The sequence below is a fragment of the Coregonus lavaretus genome, assembly GCF_964263955.1.
Source record: "Coregonus lavaretus genome assembly, chromosome: 24".
Lineage (NCBI taxonomy): Eukaryota > Metazoa > Chordata > Actinopteri > Salmoniformes > Salmonidae > Coregonus > Coregonus lavaretus.
This window is the reverse complement of record NC_140011.1, coordinates 39,849,490-39,868,831: the sequence shown is the minus strand read 5'-3', so window position 1 is coordinate 39,868,831 and position 19,342 is coordinate 39,849,490. Positions and strand designations below refer to the sequence as shown.

Sequence of the window (19,342 nt, the reverse complement as noted above, 5' to 3'; positions counted from 1 at the left end):
TTGCTTATTTTAGTCTCATCTGACCAGAGTACCTTCTTCCATATGTTTGGGAGTCTCCCACATGCCTTTTGGCGAACACCATACGTGTTTGCTTATTTTTTTCTTTAAGCAATGGCTCTTCTCTGGCCACTCTTACGTAAAGCCCAGCTCTGTGGAGTGTATGGCTTAAAGTGGTCCTATGGACAGATACTCCAATCTCCGCTCTGGAGCTTTGCAGCTCCTTCAGGGTTATCTTTGGTCTCTTTGTTGCCGCTCTGATTAATGCCCTTCTTGCCTGGTCTGTGAGTTTTGGTGGGCGGCACGCTCTTGGCAGGTTTGTTGTGGTGCCATATTCTTTCCATTTTTTAATAATGGATTTAATGGTGCTCCGTGGGATGTTCAAAGTTTCAGATATTTCTTTATAACCCATCCCTGATCTGTACTTCTCCACAACTTTGTCCCTGACCTGTTTGGAGAGCTCCTTGGTCTTCATGGTGCCACTTGCTTGGTGGTGACCCTTGCTTAGTGGTGTTGCAGATTCTGGGGCCTTTCAGAACAGGTGTATATACAGTTGAAGTCGGAAGTTTACATACACCTTAGCCAAATACATTTAAACTCAGTTTTTCACAATTCTTGACATTTAATCCTAGTAAAAATTCCCTGTCTTAGGTCAGTTAGGATCACCACTTTATTTTAAGAATGTGAAATGTCAGAATAATAGTAGAGAGAATGATTTATTTCAGCTTGTATTTCTTTCATCACATTCCCAGTGGGTCAGAAGTTTACATACACTCAATTAGTATTTGGTAGCATTGCCTTTAAATTGTTTAACATGGGTCAAACGTTTTGGGTAGCCTTCCACAAGCTTCCCACAATAAGTTGGGTGAATTTTGGCCCATTCCTCCTGACAGAGCTGGTGTAACTGAGTCAGGTTTGTAGGCCTCCTTGCTCGCACACACTTTTTCAGTTCTGCCCACACATTTTCTATAGGATTGAGGTCAGGGCTTTGTGATGGCCACTCCAATACCTTGACTTTGTTGTCCTTAAGCCATTTTGCCACAACTTTGGAAGTATGCTTGGGGTCATTGTCCATTTGGAAGACCCATTTGCGACCAAGCTTTAACTTCTTGACTGATGTCTTGAGATGTTGCTTCAATATATCCACATAATTTTCCTTCCTCATGATGCCATCTATTTTGTGAAGTGCACCAGTCCCTCCTGCAGCAAAGCACACCCACAGCATGATGCTGCCACCCCCGTGCTTCATGGTTGGGATGGTGTTCTTCGACTTGCAAGACCCCCTTTTTCCTCCAAACATAACGATGGTCATTATGGCCAAACAGTTCTATTTTTGTTTCATCAGACCAGAGGACATTTCTCCAAAAAGTACGATCTTTGTCCCCATGTGCAGTTGCAAACCGTAGTCTGGCTTTTTTATGGCGGTTTTGGAGCAGTGGCGTCTTCCTTGCTGAGCGGCCTTTCAGGTTATGTCGATATAGGACTCGTTTTACTGTGGATATAGATACTTTTGTACCTGTTTCCTCCAGCATCTTCACAATGTCCTATGCTGTTTTTCTGGGATTGATTTGCACTTTTCGCACTGAAGTACGTTCATCTCTAGGAGACAGAACGCTTCTCCTTCCTGAGCGGTATGATGGCTGCGTGGTCCCATGGTGTTTATACTTGCATACTATTGTTTGTACAGATGGACGTGGTACCTTCAGGCGTTTGGAAATTGCTCCCAAGGATGAACCAGACTTGTGGAGGTCTACAATTTTTTTTCTGAGGTCTTGGCTGATTTCTTTAGATTTTCCAATGATGTCAAGCAAAGAGGCACTGAGTTTGAAGGTAGGCCTTGAAATACATTGACAGGTACACCTCCAATTGACTCAAATGATGTCAATTAGCCTATCAGAAGCTTCTAAAGCCATGACATCATTTTCTGGAATTTGCCAAGCTGTTTAAAGGCACACTCAACTTACTGTATGTAAACTTCTGACCCACTGGAATTGTGATACAGTGAATTATAAGTGAAATAATCTGTCTGTAAACAATTGTTGGAAAAATTACTTGTGTCATGTACAAAGTAGATCTCCTAACCGACTTGCCAAAACTATAGTTTGTTAACAAGAAATGTGTATACTGAGATCATGTGACAGATCATTTGACACTTAGATTTCACACAGGTGGACTTTATTTAACTAATTATGTGACTTCTGACGGTAATTGGTTGCACCAGATCTAATTTAGGGGCTTCATAGCAAAGTGGGTGAATACATATGCACGCACCACTTTTCCGTTATTTATTTTTCAGAATTCTTTGAAACAAGTAATTTTTTTAATTTCACTTCACCAATTTTGACTATTTTTTGTATGTCCATTACATGAATCCAAATGAAAATCCATTTAAATTACAGGTTGTAATGCAACAAAATAGGAAAAACGCCAAGGGGGATGAATACTTTTGCAAAGCACTGTATGCATCGGTTGGTCACAGATACCTTTAAAACAATGGGTCTCACAATGGGCCTCAGGATCTCGTCACAGTATTTATTGTATTATTTTTTTGGTACATTTTTCCCCAATTGGTAGTTACAGTCTTGTCCCATCGCTGAAACTCCCGTACGGACTCTGCTTCTTGACACACTGCTCGCTTAACCCGGAAGCCAGCCACACCAATGTGTCATTTAGCAGACACTCTTACAGTTAGTGAGTGCATACATTTTTTTTTTCATACTGGCCCCCCGTGGGAAACAAACCCACAACCCTGGCGTTGCAAACGCCATGCTCTACCAACTGAGCTACATCCCTGCCGGCCATTCCCTCCCCTACCCTGGACCAATTGTGCACCACCCCATGGGTCTCCCGGTCACGGCCGGCTACGACAGAGCCTGGATTCGAACCAGGATCTCTAGTGGCACTGCGCCACTAGGGAGACACTTTTTTCCAAAGCTAATCACTGAATGTGGTCAGGTTGACACTTCTAAGTCATAATAACACAGAATACACACACATCAGATTGCAAGGGCAAGTACAATGAGCCGGTGTCTGAGGTGGAACTGTGTTAGAGCTGTCAAATCCACAAGCGGCTCCTGGCATTGTACCTAAAGCTGACAATGCCATTGGCTGCATGGAGTCGCAGTAACAGAAATGTCATGCAGCCCTGTTTGCAAGTTCGAAAACATGAATGTGAGATGTAATCTAAACCTCGATTAGGCTGATAGAAATCCTCATTATTTCGTTTAATGATGTTGAATTTGAGCTTCATTATTTCTAGATAGCCTACACTTTCTCGAACTTGTAACGCGAGTAGGACGGGTGTAGTTTCGTGATAATTGATCAAGAGCAGCCGCTTACCGATTTGGCAGATCCAACGCAGTAACACCTCAGACATCGCCAGAACATCAGCTGTGCGGGTGTCTGCTATCGCCGGGTAACGCTTGATCTGATTGAATCTAGGCCTTACACTCATTCAGTCTGTTTAGTTGTATGATTATTGTCAGTTAAGAAAATGTGTGGCTCTCTCTTTTAGATTTGCCACCCCCAGCAGTTCAGATGCAGTCACAGTAGTCCTCTGCTGTTGTATTTCATTTACCGGCTGCACCAGTTCCTATTACACTGGCCGTGAAGGGAGAAACTTTTGAGGATTCCCAGATGGATACAGGTAATTCAAAATTATATTGCATACACATATGCTCACTCACAGCAACAGATGTGCACACAAACATGTTGTTGAGCTGTATAATAATAATATGCCATTTAGCAGACGCTTTTATCCAAAGCGACTTACAGTCATGCGTGCATACATTTTTTTGTGTATGGGTGGTCCCGGGGATCGAACCCACTACCTTGGCGTTACAAGCGCCGTGCTCTACCAGCTGAGCTACAGAGGACCACATGTATACTTACTGTCACTTTGTGCATCTCTCTTTCAATTTTTTAATTATGGATTTAATGGTGCTCCATGGGATGTTCAAAGTTTAGGATATTTTTTTATAACCCAATCCTGATCTGTACTTCTCCACAACTTTATCCCTGACCTGTCTGGAGTGCTCCTTTGTCTTCATGGTGCCGCTTGCTTAGTGGTGTTGCAGACTCTGAGGCCTTTCAGAACAAGTGGATATATACTGAGATCATGTGACACTTAGATTGCACACAGGTGGACTTTATTTAAGTATTTATGTGACTTCTGGAATGATTCACCTGGAATGATTTTCCAACAGTCTTGAAAGAGTTCCCACATATGCTGAGCACTTGTTGGCTGCTTTCCTTCACTCTGCAGTCCGACTCATCACAAACCATCTCAATTGGGTTGAGGTCGGGGGATTGTGGAGGCAAGGTCATCTGATGCAGCACTCCATCGCTCTCCTTCTTGGTAAAATAGCCCTTACACAGGCCTGGAGGTGTGTTGGGTCATAGCCCCCTGTGTAGCTCAGTTGGTAGAGCATGGTGTTTGCAATGCCAGGGTTGTGGGTTCATTCCACGGGGGGCCAGTATGTATACCCCACCCCCCCCCCCAAAAAAAGCCACAGTGGTTGAAACAAAACATCTCCAATCTGGACTCCAGACCAAAGGACAAATTTCCACCGGTCTAATGTCCATTGCTTGTGTTTCTTGGCTCAAGCAAGTCTCTTCTTATTATTGGTATCCTTTAGTAGTGGTTTCTTTGCAGCAGTTCGACCATGAAGGCCTGATTCACTCTGTCTCCTCTGAACAGTTGATGTTGAGATGTGTCTGTTACTTGAACTCTGTGAAGCATTTATTTTGGCTGGAATTTCTGAGGCTGGTAACTCTAATGAACTTATCCTCTGCAGCAGAGGTAACTCTGGGTCTTCCATTCTGTGGCGGTCCTCATGCGAGCTAGTTTCATCAAAGCGCTTGATGGTTTTTGCGACTGCACTTGAAGAAACTTTCAAAGTTCTTGAAATTTTCCAGATTGACTGACCTTCATGTCTTAAAGTAATGATGGACTGTTGTTTCTCTTTGCTTATTTGAGCTGTTCTTTTGTATACCCCACTACCTAGTCACAACACAACTGATTGGCTCAACGCATTAAGAAGGAAAGAAATTCCACAAATTAACTTTTAGGAAGGCACACCTGTTGATTGAAATGCATTCCAGGGGACTACGTCATGAAGCTAGTTGAGAGAATGCCAAGAGGTGCAAAGCTTTCATCAAGGCAAAGGCAAACTTTGAAGAATCTCAAATATAAAATATATTTTGATTTGTTTAACACTTTTTTTGGTTACTACATGATTCCACGTGTATTATTTCACACTTAGTTTTGATGTCTTCACTATTATTCAACAATGTAGAAAATAGTACAAATAAAGAAAAACCCCTTGAATGAGTAGGTGTGTCCAAGCTTTTGACTGGTACTGTGTACCAAATGTAAAGGGAAGGCTTTTGATCAATGTACTGAAAACCCTATTGAATGAAAACTCCACAAGAAGTAGGAGGGTTTTCAGCGGTTATTTCAGTGCGCGCAAGGGAACCACGCCTGGAAAGCACATTATACATAAGGTAATTCTGATTACCAACTACTGAGAAGTGCGTAGGAAGGCATGTGTAGGAGAGGCATACGTTTCCTAAGTCTGAATCAGGCCCTAAATTACTGGCTATTAGTTATAACCTAAGAGAAGTTGCTTTGCATGGTATAAACTAGTATTTCCCTTGCCAAATAGGAGAGCAGGATTTAACAGGAAGCCATTTTGAACAAAGCCTGTTTGGAGAAGACGGAACTCACTCCAACCCACTGGTTATCTTGAATTCAAATTGTTTGGCGTATTCAAGATAAGCCAACAGTGTGTTGTAATTTTGCATTTTCAAAATATAGTTTTTTCTCTCAGTGCACCTGGGAGAGAGAGAGAGAGAGAGAGAGAGAGAGAGAGAGAGAGAGAGAGAGAGAGAGAGAGAGAGAAGAGAGAGAGAGAGAGAGAGAGAGAGAGAGAGAGAGAGAGAGAGAGAGAGAGAGAGAGAGAGAGAGAGAGAGAGAGAGAGAGAGAGAGAGAGAGAGAGAGAGAGAGAGAGAGAGAGAGAGAGAGAGAGAGAGAGAGAGAGAGAGAGAGAGAGAGAGAGAGAGAGAGAGAGAGAGAGAGAGAGAGAGAGAGAGAGAGAGAGAGAGAGAGAGGCAACCAGTGAAGAACAAACACCATTGTAAATACAACCCATATTTATGTTTATTTATTTTCCCATTTGTACTTTAACTATTTGCACATTGTTACAACACTGTATATATACATAATTTGACATTTGAAATGTCTTTATTCTTTTGAAACTTCTGAGTGTAATGTTTACTGTTAATATTTATTGTTTATTTCACTTTTGTTTACTATCTACTTCACTTGCTTTGGCAATGTTAACACACGTTTCCCTGCCAATAAAGCCTTAAATTGAATTGAATTGAATAGAGAGAGAGAGAGAGAGAGAGAGAGAGAGAGAGAGAGAGAGAGAGAGAGAGAGAGCAGAGAGAGAGAGAGAGAGAGAGAGAGAGAGAGAGAGAGAGAGAGAGAGAGAGAGAGAGAGAGAGAGAAGAGAGAGAGAGAGAGAGAGAGAGAGAGAGAGAGAGAGAGATGCTTTCTAATAAATGTGTCACACCCACAGTATTTGGCACAGGCTAAGCATGGCTACGTCATACTATCGTGTAAGCCTGTGATTGGACTATGCATTTCCTTGTCGCATATATAAGATAGTCTGATGAAAACGTTAAGCAATCTTCAGTGAAGCGGCTAATGCCTCTGCTCTCCCTTAACGCATGTGTGAATCACTCTGTAAGTGCATTTTTACTTTTATGTTCTGTTTGTTTCAAGAGCATTTTGTACATTGTTTGCATTGATAATCATGAAATACTTCTAAGATAGCTGTTGTGGGATAGCTGTTTCACTACCAAAGGCACTGTTGACTGTAGTGTTATGTAATGTCTGTAATATCTACTTGACTGTCTAAGTCACTTTCGATAACGCTGCTAAGTCATCTAATGTTTCTTATTTTCATCACATTATACAACTTACCAGCTAAACAGTTGATCATCTGAGAACCTGGGGCAATCTAGGAGTGGTTCACACTGACAAAGCCGATTGGGACCTGCAAGATCATTTATACACAGAAGAGACCGTGTTTAAGGTATGTAGTAGGGTTTAGGGTTGGATCCAAATTCATTATTCAGACGTTCACAAAATGAATGAGAGTTAAACAGATCTGATTTCTTACAAATATTTGGTGTCATATTCGAAGGGAAAATGGAACTATATCTGCCGGTAATTTCCTGATGTCTCCAGCGACGGCAGCACCCTTTGGTCTACATTTACATTCACGTCATTTAGCAGACGCTCTTATCCAGAGCGACTTACAAATTGGTGCATTCACCCTATAGCCAGTGGGATAACCACTTTACAATTTTTTTATTTATTTTTTTTGGGGGGGGGGGGGTAGAAGGATTACTTTATCCTATCCCAGGTATTCCTTAAAGAGGTGGGGTTTCAAATGTCTCCGGAAGGTGGTGAGTGACTCCGCTGTCCTGGCGTCGTGAGGGAGCTTGTTCCACCATTGGGGTGCCAGAGCAGCGAACAGTTTTGACTGGGCTGAGCGGGAACTATGCTTCCGCAGAGGAAGGGGAGCCAGCAGGCCAGAGGTGGATGAACGCAATGCCCTCGTTTGGGTGTAGGGACTGATCAGAGCCTGAAGGTACTTGAACTTTAGATATGGAATAGTATAGCCTATTGAAGTCTTGACACTGATAGTAGGACTATAACATGTAGCCTAATATTTTACATTTACATTTTAGTCATTTAGCAGACGCTCTTATTCAGAGCGACTTACAGGAGCAATTAGGGTTAAGTGCCTTGCTCAAGGGCACATCGACAGATTTTTCACCTAGTCGGCTCAGGGATTAGAACCAGCGACCTTTCGGTTACTGGCACAACGCTCTTAACCACTAAGCTACCTGCTGCCCATACAATATATTAATATAACATTAATTTGTGAATGATTAAGTATTTCTTGCATAAAATTAAACACCAAAAGTACATTTTGCCAAAGAAACAGGAGTGGAAAAAATAAATAATTCAGCATCTCTCTAGCGCATTTGCGAACGGGCAGGGAGTGACCGCGTGCTAACATCCAATATTTTTTTTGCGATTGACACTGTTGCCTTTAATTTCCCTAAAAGCAGTTAAACTGATGTAATTTGAAAAATGCCGGGAAGGCTAACGATGGCATTTTCGACGGTCTCTAAACTCCCTCGCTCCACGAGAAGAGCAGAATTGACCTTCATTCTATCAATTAATGCCAGGTATTCTTGTGAGTAGTGCTTTATAGTCTTCTAGTTGTGATTGAAGAGAAGCTAATAATAGACAAGTTGATTGACAAATAGCCAAAGAAATATCCTATGATACTGTCTTGTAGAATATGAATATATATATACTTTTTTTTTTTTTTTATGTAACCATCTGCAGACCAGATGGCCTGTCACTAAAAGTGTCCTGTCACAAAAAGTGGACCCTCACAGAAACCAATACTATCGCCATCTACTGGCCATGGTGAATTTTTAAATGTCCTAACTCTCTTTCCTCCTATCCTTTCCTAGTTCATTTTGCTTTGCTGCTTTCCTATCTTCCTCTCCACTGTTCCTAGCTCCCTTTCCTTTCTGACCTTCCTTTCTCTTCCTTCTTTCCTAGCTCCCGTTCCTCATTTCCTTTACTAGCTAGAAAAGGAGAAAAGGAAGCTAGGAAAGGAGATAAGGGAGCTAGGAAAGGATAGGAGGAACATGTAAGAAAGCTACAGATATAGGATGGGGGGTAGATCAGCTTTAATATTGCAGATAGATTGTGGCTTCCATCAATGTAATTGTCTGCTGCATTTCCATTCTAAGTTTTGAATCCGGTGTTTTGTGTATCAGTTCATAAACCATGTGCCATGGAATCAGTACATCGACAATCTCTTCCCAACTGTTTTGCAATCTATATGGCACAGCTGTCAATTTTTGGGTCCTTAAATTAAACTGGTCTACTTTTTTATTTATCACAATTTTCTTTAACCAATTTGGGTCTTTAATGCAGGGCCGACAGACAAGTTCCTTACTTTTCCCCCGTTCCACTTGCCTCTTCCATTTTTGCCGTAATGCTGCAATTAGTTGTAATTTTGGGTAGAGCAGACCTTTCCATATATTTCTGTTAGCTGCATGTGTGACATAACTCCACCAGTCCTCTTTATGATATAATTTACAAAGATTATACATTTTATTTTTTTAAACATTTATTTTAATCAATTACCGGTAGTATATTTTAGTTTAACCATAATATTTGTTGTATTACTTGTTCTATCTTTTCTGGTGGATTAAACTGAAATTGCAACCAACTTTCTATGGCTTGTTTTAAAGGGAGCGATATTTTGGAGATTATTTCATTTTCAAATAACCGAAAGTGAGAGGTTGTAATCTGAATAAAGGGAAAAAGGCCATTCTTCAGATGTAGGATCTTAATTTGAACACTCTTTGGTTGCTGAGAATTTTCTTGCACAGCAGGAAATGCAAACTTGTAGTATATTTGAGTTTTAAAAAGACTTCTTAAGTTTGTAATTTCCACTTTGACATTTCAGACTTCATCTGCCCTAACCCAAAAATGTATCAACCCCTACAAAAATGTCAATTATTTATAATCCATATAATTCACATTTCCTGTTGCTGCAGGATTATTTTCCTGCTGTAGCAAACTGGCTCAAATTAAGATCCTAAATCTGTAGGAAAGGAAGGAAGCAAAGGGAGCTAGGAAATGAAAGGTCAGGAAAGGATGAAATAAGATAAAGAAAGGGCACTAGAAAAGGATAGGAAAGACAGCTAGGAAACGAGGATACGAGAGGAAAGGAATCTAGGGAAGGAAAGGGAGCTAGGTAAAGAGGAAAGGAAGCTCAGAAAGGAAAGGGATCTAGGAATGGCGCGGCTTGGGTCAATTATGCAAAGAGTTCACGCGATATATTTTATTAGCCTTCTATGTTTTTATTGATCCATACAATATATATAAAATAATATTTTTGTCTTTCTAGCATTGAAAATAATAAATATCCCTGTAGGCTCGGCCTAAATGATGTGCTCTCTGACGCACTGCAACTCTACTGGATGACTACTGGGACAAGCCAATTTGCTTCCCCTATATACTTTGAACAATGCATGAACATAAAGTTGACCGCATCAATCTTGTGACTGCAAACTTATTTTATGCATTTGCAGTTTATTTTGGTTGTATTTTGGGTCATGTGTTGTCCAATAGCAACTGATTGGTGAATGATATTTGGAGTAATGGTATTTCTAAGTGAGGAGAGATGATTCTGAATACTTCTAAATTAATCTTGATAATACCATGATTAAGATAAAACATGCATGGATCATGAATAATGATGAGTGAAAAAGTTAGAGGCTACAAAAAAAGATGCAAACCTCTCACCATTACCAATAACAGGAGAGGTTAGAATTTTGGCGGAGGTATGGTCTTTGTGACTAACTTTCACACCCATGATTATTCATGATTAATTAATGATTATTACTAAAAATGTCAGCATCCAAAATTATTGACACCCTTGATAAAGATCAAATAAATAATTCAAATACTGAGCTATATTCTATGCTAAAAAGAAATTGGGAAAATATATTCTAATACAATTGCTCAGAGAAAGATGTTTTTTTCTTTTCTTATAAAGGTAGTGTAAAAGGTCCCATATTCACAGCACGCAATGACTACATCAAGCTTTGTGACTCTACAAACTTGTTGGATGCATTTGCAGTTCGTTTTGGTTGTGTTTCAGATTATTTTGTGCCCAATAGAAATGAATGGTAAATCATGTATTGTCATTTTTGAGTCACTATTATTGTAAATGATTAAGGATAATGCTGAATGAATTGACTAAATGAAAGACTAACCTCCCCTGTTATTTGTAATGGTGAGAGGTTAGCATGTCTTGGGGGTATGATCTCTGTAACTTTATCACTCATCATTATTCACGATTCATTCAGGATTATCCGTAATCATTGTAGCATCCACATTAATGTAGAAGTGTTTAGAAATATATTATATTCTTATTTACAATAAAAGTGACTCCAAAATGACACAACACATTATTTACCATTCATTTCTATTGGGCACAAAATAATCAGAAGCACAACCAAAACGAACTGCAAATGCATCCAACAAGTTAGTCACTAGCTTGATGTAGTCATTGTGTGCTAGGAATATAGGACCAAATACTAAACTTTTGAGTACTTTATTTATAAGAATCTTTACCTTTTTTGAGAAAAAAAATATTACTTCTTAAACAAAATCTCTTTCTCTAAGCAATTGTAATAGAATACAATTTTTTTATTTTTTTATGTCATACAATATAGCTCAGTATTTAAATGATTTATTTTATACAGTCATTATTGCTCATCTTTACCAAGGGTGTCAACAATTTCAGACCCCACTGTTTGTGGTCAGAAACCTGTTCTATTCTCACTTACAAAAAAAAGACTCAAAATGAAAGAAGACATTATTCACCATTCAGTTACTATAGGACAAGACAACTAAAAATGAACATTTAAATTTGAGCTTTACTGTCCAAATACATATGGACAATAAAGTTGATCTTGATTCAGACTTGTACGCCTTTCATTTAACTTTTTAGTCATTTAGCAAACACTCTTATCCAGAACGACTTACAGGAGCAATTAGGGTTAAGTGCCTTGCTCAAGGGCACATCAACAAATTTGTCACCTAGTTCGCTCGGGGATTCAAACCAGCAACCTTTCTTACTGGCCCAACGCTCTTAATGGCTAGGCTACCAGCCGCCCTACGCCTTTCCTATGCACTTCTCAGTAGTTGGTATTCAGACTTAACTTATGCAGGTGCGTAATGAGCTTCGCAGACGTGGTTCCCTTGCGCGTGCTAAATGTTTAATTCAACCACTGAAAACCCTCCCACTTGCTGGCCTACAGATTTTCTCGTGGAGTTTTCATTAAATAGGGTTTTCAGTACATTTATCTAAAGCCATCCACTTAAATTTGGTGTACCTTTTTAACTTGAATTATCTCGACAGACCCATTACAATATATGGAGAGAACAGTTCAGAATATTAGCGATCAATGAAAAAAAGCTATGTAAATACACACATTCGTCTCCTTTTCGGCACCAATTGGTAGATTAAAAAATATTCTGGTCTTGTATATTATTTAGGGTTAGGAATGTATTTATGAATAATAGAAAAACAGGTTTGGAGAGCCCTTTACGAACAAAATATATTGGTGAATCAAAAATACAGTTGTTTGATTAATCCTGAAAGTTGCCATATTCAATTGTTCAATCCATGAAATATTGGAAGGTGAGAAAAGTGACTCAAATAGGCTATATGTCCCAAATTATTACAAACTTGTAAAACATTAGCCTAATATGATCCACTATTGCTAGCGATCCTGAGGAACAACCACATGAACGTAACAGAGGAAATAAAGGTAAAGTAACAATGTAATGGAATTATGCAAAATGTAAGGAAACTAACACTAAAGTGACAGTCATAAATGTATGTGGGTATAACTGATGGTGGCTACCGTTAGTGGCTAATATTTAACACGATACAAATTGTAAAAAGATACAGTAAAAAGTCAGGGTATATAATTAAAACATTCTAGAAATCATAAATCAACTCTGTAGGTTTGGCGCTGTACTGTCATTTGCACATGGCAAAAAAAAATAAAAAAAATAAAGTAGATGTTGTTCCACTTGGAACCGACAGGATGCTCGACCTTACTCATGGTTTCCTCGCACGTAAAGGTGGTGGAATTATGAGGGAATTAAGTCAAGGTCAGAATATATCTGTAGACACACCTCCACCACAACTTCATTTATTTGATCTCCACCCCAAATGAATAGCGGGTGAATAGCATGCTATTTTCATTCTTAAGTTCAAGGTCAGAATACGTGTAGAGAGAAGTGCATAAAAATAAATTACTTATGTGCGCTTAACTCGGGTCGGGAATCCTCCCTTGGTGCTCGGGATGGAATTGTAGGTTAGAAATAAATGGCATACTATGTGTTTCCACAAATTCCAGGTGTAAAATTAGAGTTTGAATGTTGTTGGGTAACTTCTGATTTTAGATGTATTGTTCTAAATTCCAATCTCTTACCCTGCTGAAGAATTAGGAGAAGAGCCTTGCCCTTTCATAGCACTTTTCCTTATAAGATTACTGTACAAAAATGACAATGTTATGTTCTAAAATCAAGTTGCTAAAAAAAAAAAAACTCATCACCATTTTTTATTCCAGGCGTCATAGCCGAGACCAGATCCTTATGAGAAATATCAAGAGGGAGAACCTACAAGAAGCCAGAAGAAGAGCTGCACTGCAGAAGCTGCCTCAAATCTATCTCGGATACGTACTCTGAAAATTGTCCAAGACAATAATACAAGAGACAGCCTTGTGCAGACAATGGTCGGACAGTTGCTAATATCACCTTTATGAAAAGATAAATGAAAATTGGACTGATTTTAGTTAAACATGGATCATTTCATTTACAAAGTTGTGAACTGATTATCTAATTTGTATATTCGCGGCAACCCAGAAACAAAATTCCTCCTCGATTAGGTTCTAGGGGAGAGGTATGAGATATGATCCTAAAGCTAGTGGCGGAACCAGGGTGGATTCTCTTTGCTAGCTCCACCCCCTTCTCTACGCAAGTCTCGGCCAAGTCTATTGGCCAAATGTCTCATCCCCTTCCATAATTTGAAAGATGCCAGGTGCACCCCTGTGAAATTGTAATTCAGCCAAATAACTAGTGACACAAAACCAGCACACCGGAACAATTGTTCCTGATTATTCGTCACATCTCACAGACACTAGTTACATTTATGTGAAGCTGAAATGGCTCAGAAAAGACAGAGTGATGAGCCATTGGACAGAGCCCCCAAAAGATCATCAGTTTCTGATTCAACGGACTCAACCCCTACCAATATAGCTCATGAACTGAATGCCAGATCCCCTGGTTTTGTTCCCCCAGACTTCCCCCAAATTGATAACACAGATAATGGGCAGAACCTGCCATTACTGTCTATTACAACGGGTGAAAATGATGCCCATTCATCCACTAATGCACAGCAAATGGATCCTCTCGGTGCTTTGAATGCGTATTTAGAGAGACTTCAGCAAGGTGACGATGGCATAGACAGATCCATAAGAGTGATTAATCGAGCAAAGTTCAATACAACTGAAATTAGACAACGGCTGGACATGAGTCGGGATGATGTGAATGACTATGCCGTCTTCTATGCTATGATTTTAGAGTCAATAGATGGACTTTCCAAAAAAAATGACCGAACTGTCCGGTGCTAACGATGTCAGACTGTTACAGTTGGAGGGTGACTTTGTGTTTCCCGTCTCAGCCCGTTTGCCGAATGGAGAAGTGGAAACTGACACATTTCTTTCGTTAATCGAGCAGGTGGTCCAGAGTAACCAAGAAATATTGACTGATGACACCCTAGAGCTTGTTGTTCATATCGTGCACAATCTCGAGGGTGGTGGTGGTCCACGTAGAAAGGTGAAAACTATCTTTGATAGTGAGCTAATTGAGAAAAAGCGTAGGCACCTCATTGTACTCGCTAACAAAGACAACAACCTTTGCTTTGCCACTTGTGTAGTTATGCTCTTAGATCCAACATTGACTATGAGTGAGGCTGAGCAGAAAGGCAGAGAGCTGCAGACTTCTGTTGGGTTATCTGAGCTCACCAAGGTTTCTTTATCAGACATTAACAAATTTGAGAAGGTTCAGGGTGTTAAAATAGTGGTATATTACCGCGAAGGGTCACTTGTAAAACACTTTAAAACACCTTTTGAAAAAACTCATGCCACAACTATTTTTCTTTACCTGCATGATGGCCATTACTATGGTATCAAAAACCCAAAGGGGTTTCTGGGAGTTAGCTTTTTTTGCACCTTTTGCTATTCTGGCTATAGCAAAAAGAATGACCACAAGTGTCAGAATTGCTGCAATGTCTGTCATCATGCTAAGTGCCCAGAGCAGAGAGGGCAGACCCAACAGTGTACAGAATGTTTGCGTTTCTGCAGATCTAAATTCTGCCACACACAGCACAAAGTTCCTAGTTTGCATAAAGCCTCTGGTAAAATGGTTTCCACGTGTGATGTAACCAAATACTGTTCCCAGTGTAACAGATGTTACACTATCAATGTGGCCAATCCGAAGGAACACAAATGTGGAGCTAAACGATGCCACTGCTGTAAAGCTGATCTAACGGAGGCAGAAGGCCATCAGTGTTTCATTCAACAAGTTGAACCTGAGGAGCCTAGTGAGAAGTACATCTTCTATGACTTCGAGACAAGACAAGATACAGATGAGCACGTTCCCAACTTTGTGTGCTGTATGGATTTCCATGGCAACATCTGGACTGCAGAGGGAGAGGACTGTGTTAAAGCCTTTTATAAAAAATACAGAACAAACCAGTACAAAGGCTATACATTCATAGCCCACAACTCAAAGGGATATGATGGGTATTTGTTGATGAACTATCTAGTAAACAACATGATTACACCAAAAATCATAGCACAAGGCAGCAAGCTTATATGCATTATTGACAAAGACTTTGGACAAAGATACATTGATAGTCTCAGTTTTTTATCAATGAAGCTGAGTGACATGCCAGAGGCAATGGGCTTTGAAAATGACAAGAAGGGATATTTTCCACATTGGTTTAACACACAGCAAAACCATAATTACATTGGCAAGTACCCCAGCCCTGAATTCTATGGTTTCAATACCATGATGAGAAAAGAGAGGGAGAACTTTCTGCAGTGGCACAAATCAATATCTGAATCAAAATCTGGGTTTGACTTCAAGAAAGAGATGGCAGAATATTGTAAGAATGATGTGATCATTCTGCGGAAAGCATGCTTACGGTTTAGGGAGGAGGTCCTTAGCACTACAGAAGTTGACCCACTGCAATGTGTGACTCTTGCATCCCTGTGCATGAAAATCTACCGCACAAAATTCTTACCCGAAAATACCATTGCCATTCCCCCGTTAGACAATTACATCCAAAGTCAGAAGACTTTTTCTACTCCATCTATTCAGTGGTTGGAATATTTGGCTCACAAGGAAAAACGATCCATAAAGCATGCTCTGAACGAGGGAGAGAAACGGGTGGGAAAGTACTCTTTGGATGGTTTCTCAGAGGATGATGATGGCACCACAGCCTATGAGTATGCTGGTTGCTATTTTCATGGTTGCCAAGACTGTTATGGCTATAATGCTTTTTGTAAGCAGACCAAAATGACCTTTGGTGCCATGCATCACCGTTTCCAGGACAAGATCAGCTCGTTGCAAAAGGACCACAATTTGAATGTGAAGGTGATGTGGGATCATGAGTGGAATGAGCTCAAAAAGACCGATCCAGAGGTCCAAACTTTCTTGAAAACCTTTGAAATGCATGAGCCCATGGAACCCAGGGATGCCTTTTTCGGGGGTAGGACGAACGCACTCCACCTGCATTACAAAGTGCAACCAGGGGAGACAATCCAATACTATGATTTCACGTCACTTTATCCCTTTGTAAATAAGGTAAAGGCTTACCCCATCGGACATCCCAACATAATTGCACGTGAATTTGAGCCACTAGACAATTACTTTGGTTTTGTCAAAGCCAAAGTGTACCCCCCAAAGGGTCTGTATCTCCCTGTGCTACCCTATCGTGCTGCTGGCAAGCTCATGTTTCCACTCTGCAGAATCTGTTCTGAGTCAGAGAATCAAGAGACTGGGTGTACTCACTCAGATGAGGAAAGGGCTCTAACTGGAGTGTGGTGTACTGTTGAAATGGCTAAAGCCATTGAGAAGGGGTACAAAGTTGCCAAACTGATTGAAGTGTGGCATTTCCCAGTAAAGTCTGAATCTCTCTTCACTGAGTATGTCAAGACCTTTCTAAAAGACAAACAGGAGGCCAGTGGGTGGCCTCATAGTGCAGCTGATGAAGCTAGCAAAGAAGCTTACCTTCAGAGATATGAGGAAACGGAAGGTATTAAGCTGAACCGTGAAAAAATTGTTGTCAACAAGGCCAAGAGAAAAATTGCTAAGCTTTTTCTGAACAGTCTTTGGGGAAAGTTTGGCCAAAGACCAAATCAAATGAACACAACTTTGATTAAAGATTTGCAAGAACTTCTGAAGTGTGTGTTCTCTCCTGAGAAAGACGTTTCTAATATCTCTTTCTTGAATGATGATGTTGTCATGGTGAATTGGAAGTACACTGAGAAGTGCCACAGTTCTCCTGGTCCTGTTAATGTTTTCATTGCCGCTTTCACAACTGCCTATGCTAGACTGGAGCTCTACGACCTCATGGAAAAACTGCAGAAACGAACGCTGTACCATGACACAGACAGTGTCATATTTGTGAGTAGGCCTGGAGATTGGATGCCAGAGCTAAACGAGTTCTTGGGGGGCCTGACGAGCGAGTTAGATCCAGGTGATCACATTGTGGAGTTTGTATCGGGTGGACCAAAGACATATGGATACGAAACACACAATGGAAAGAAATGCATGAAAGTTAAGGGGATCACGTTACATCATTCCAATGCAACTTTAGTACATCTGGAGTCTCTCATAAGATTGGTCAATGACTTTCTTAGAGATGGGGACAATTCAGATGAGATATTGACACAGAATACCCAGATTGTCAGGGACAAGAGGAGATTCACTTTAAAAAACCGCTCTGCCCCAAAACGACTTAGAATAGTGTATAACAAGCGGAGGCTTCTCCCAGACTACAGTACACTACCCTATGGGTACTAGGTTCTCTGTCTGTACTATGCTATTATTGAAAGGTGTATGTAATGAATCTAATGGAATAAAATCACTATTCTGTGAAGAATGCCTGTATATGTTGCCTATGAATATTGTTGTAATTATGATAGCACTGCTGGGATTGTCAAGACCCTCGGATGATTTCTCGGCAAAAATACAGAACATTTTATTTGTTTATGATATCCCTATCTCATAGCGTGGGGTAAAGTGTGTGTGTATATAGGGTTTTTTATGTAAATTGACCATATTCCATATTCTATTGAACATGATCTGTATTTGTTGTCTCTGACGGTTATTTTCTTTTTGTATTTTTATACGATATGTGATAATATTTTACAAACACCAAATTGTTTTTGTTTACCTTTTTCAGGCCATATTTATACTGTGTGTGTGTATGTATGTATGTATATATGTGTGTGTGTGTGTGTGTTTTTTTTTTTTTCAATATTGTACTATCAAATGTTTGTATTGACACGTATTATTTTTACTTATTTAAAATCTGCAAATAAGTGCAAAAGTAATTCAATATATTTTAGGAGTGGAAGCTATTTCACGTTATTATGGCATAAGAAATTCAAATTTACCCAATAAATGACTGGGCGTTTATATATACAGAGAGAGTGTGCGACTCGCTTTATTAATTGATATAGCTTATAAGATATTCCATAGACACAGTACATACAGTGGGGGAAACAAGTATTTAGTCAGCCACCAATTGTGCAAGTTCTCCCACTTAAAAAGATGAGAGAGACCTGTAATTTTCATCATAGGTACACATCAACTATGACAGACAAATTGAGGAAAAAAAATCCAGAAAATCACATTGAAGGATTTTTTTATGAATTTATTTGCAAATTATGGTGGAAAATAAGTATTTGGTCACCTACAAACAAGCAAGATTTCTGGCTCTCACAGACCTGTAATTTCTTCTTTAAGAGGCTCCTCTGTCCTCCACTCGTTACCTGTATTAATGGCACCTGTTTGAACTTGTTATCAGTATAAAAGGCACCTGTCCACAACCTCAAACAGTCACACTCCAAACTCCACTATGGCCAAGACCAAAGAGCTGTTAAAGGACACCAGAAACAAAATTGTAGACCTGCACCAGGCTGGGAAGACTGAATCTGCAATAGGTAAGCAGCTTGGTTTGAAGAAATCAACTGTGGGAGCAATTATTAGGAAATGGAAGACATACAAGACCACTGATAATCTCCCTCGATCTGGGGCTCCACGCAAGATCTCACCCCGTGGGGTCAAAATGATTACAAGAACGGTGAGCAAAAATCCCAGAACCACACGGGGGGACCTAGTGAATGACCTGCAGAGAGCTGGGACCAAAGTAACAAAGCCTACCATCAGTAACACACTACGCCACCAGGGACTCAAATCCGGCAGTGCCAGACGTGTCCCCCTGCTTAAGCCAGTACATGTCCAGGCCCGTCTGAAGTTTGCTAGAGTGCATTTCGATGATCCAGAAGAGGATTGGGAGAATGTCATATGGTCAGATGAAACCAAAATAGAACTTTTTGGTAAAAATTCAACTCGTC

At 40.1% G+C, this 19,342-nt stretch overlaps 1 long non-coding RNA gene across 1 annotated transcript; it reads left to right on the top strand.

The window, feature by feature from the left end:
- Window positions 1-7,574: 7,574 nt before the first annotated feature.
- Window positions 7,575-18,411, top strand: LOC311099626. Its single transcript, XR_014609736.1, has 2 exons — window positions 7,575-7,662; window positions 13,262-18,411. It is a non-coding gene; the product is annotated as an uncharacterized lncRNA (long non-coding RNA).
- The last annotated feature ends 931 nt before the right edge of the window (window positions 18,412-19,342 follow it).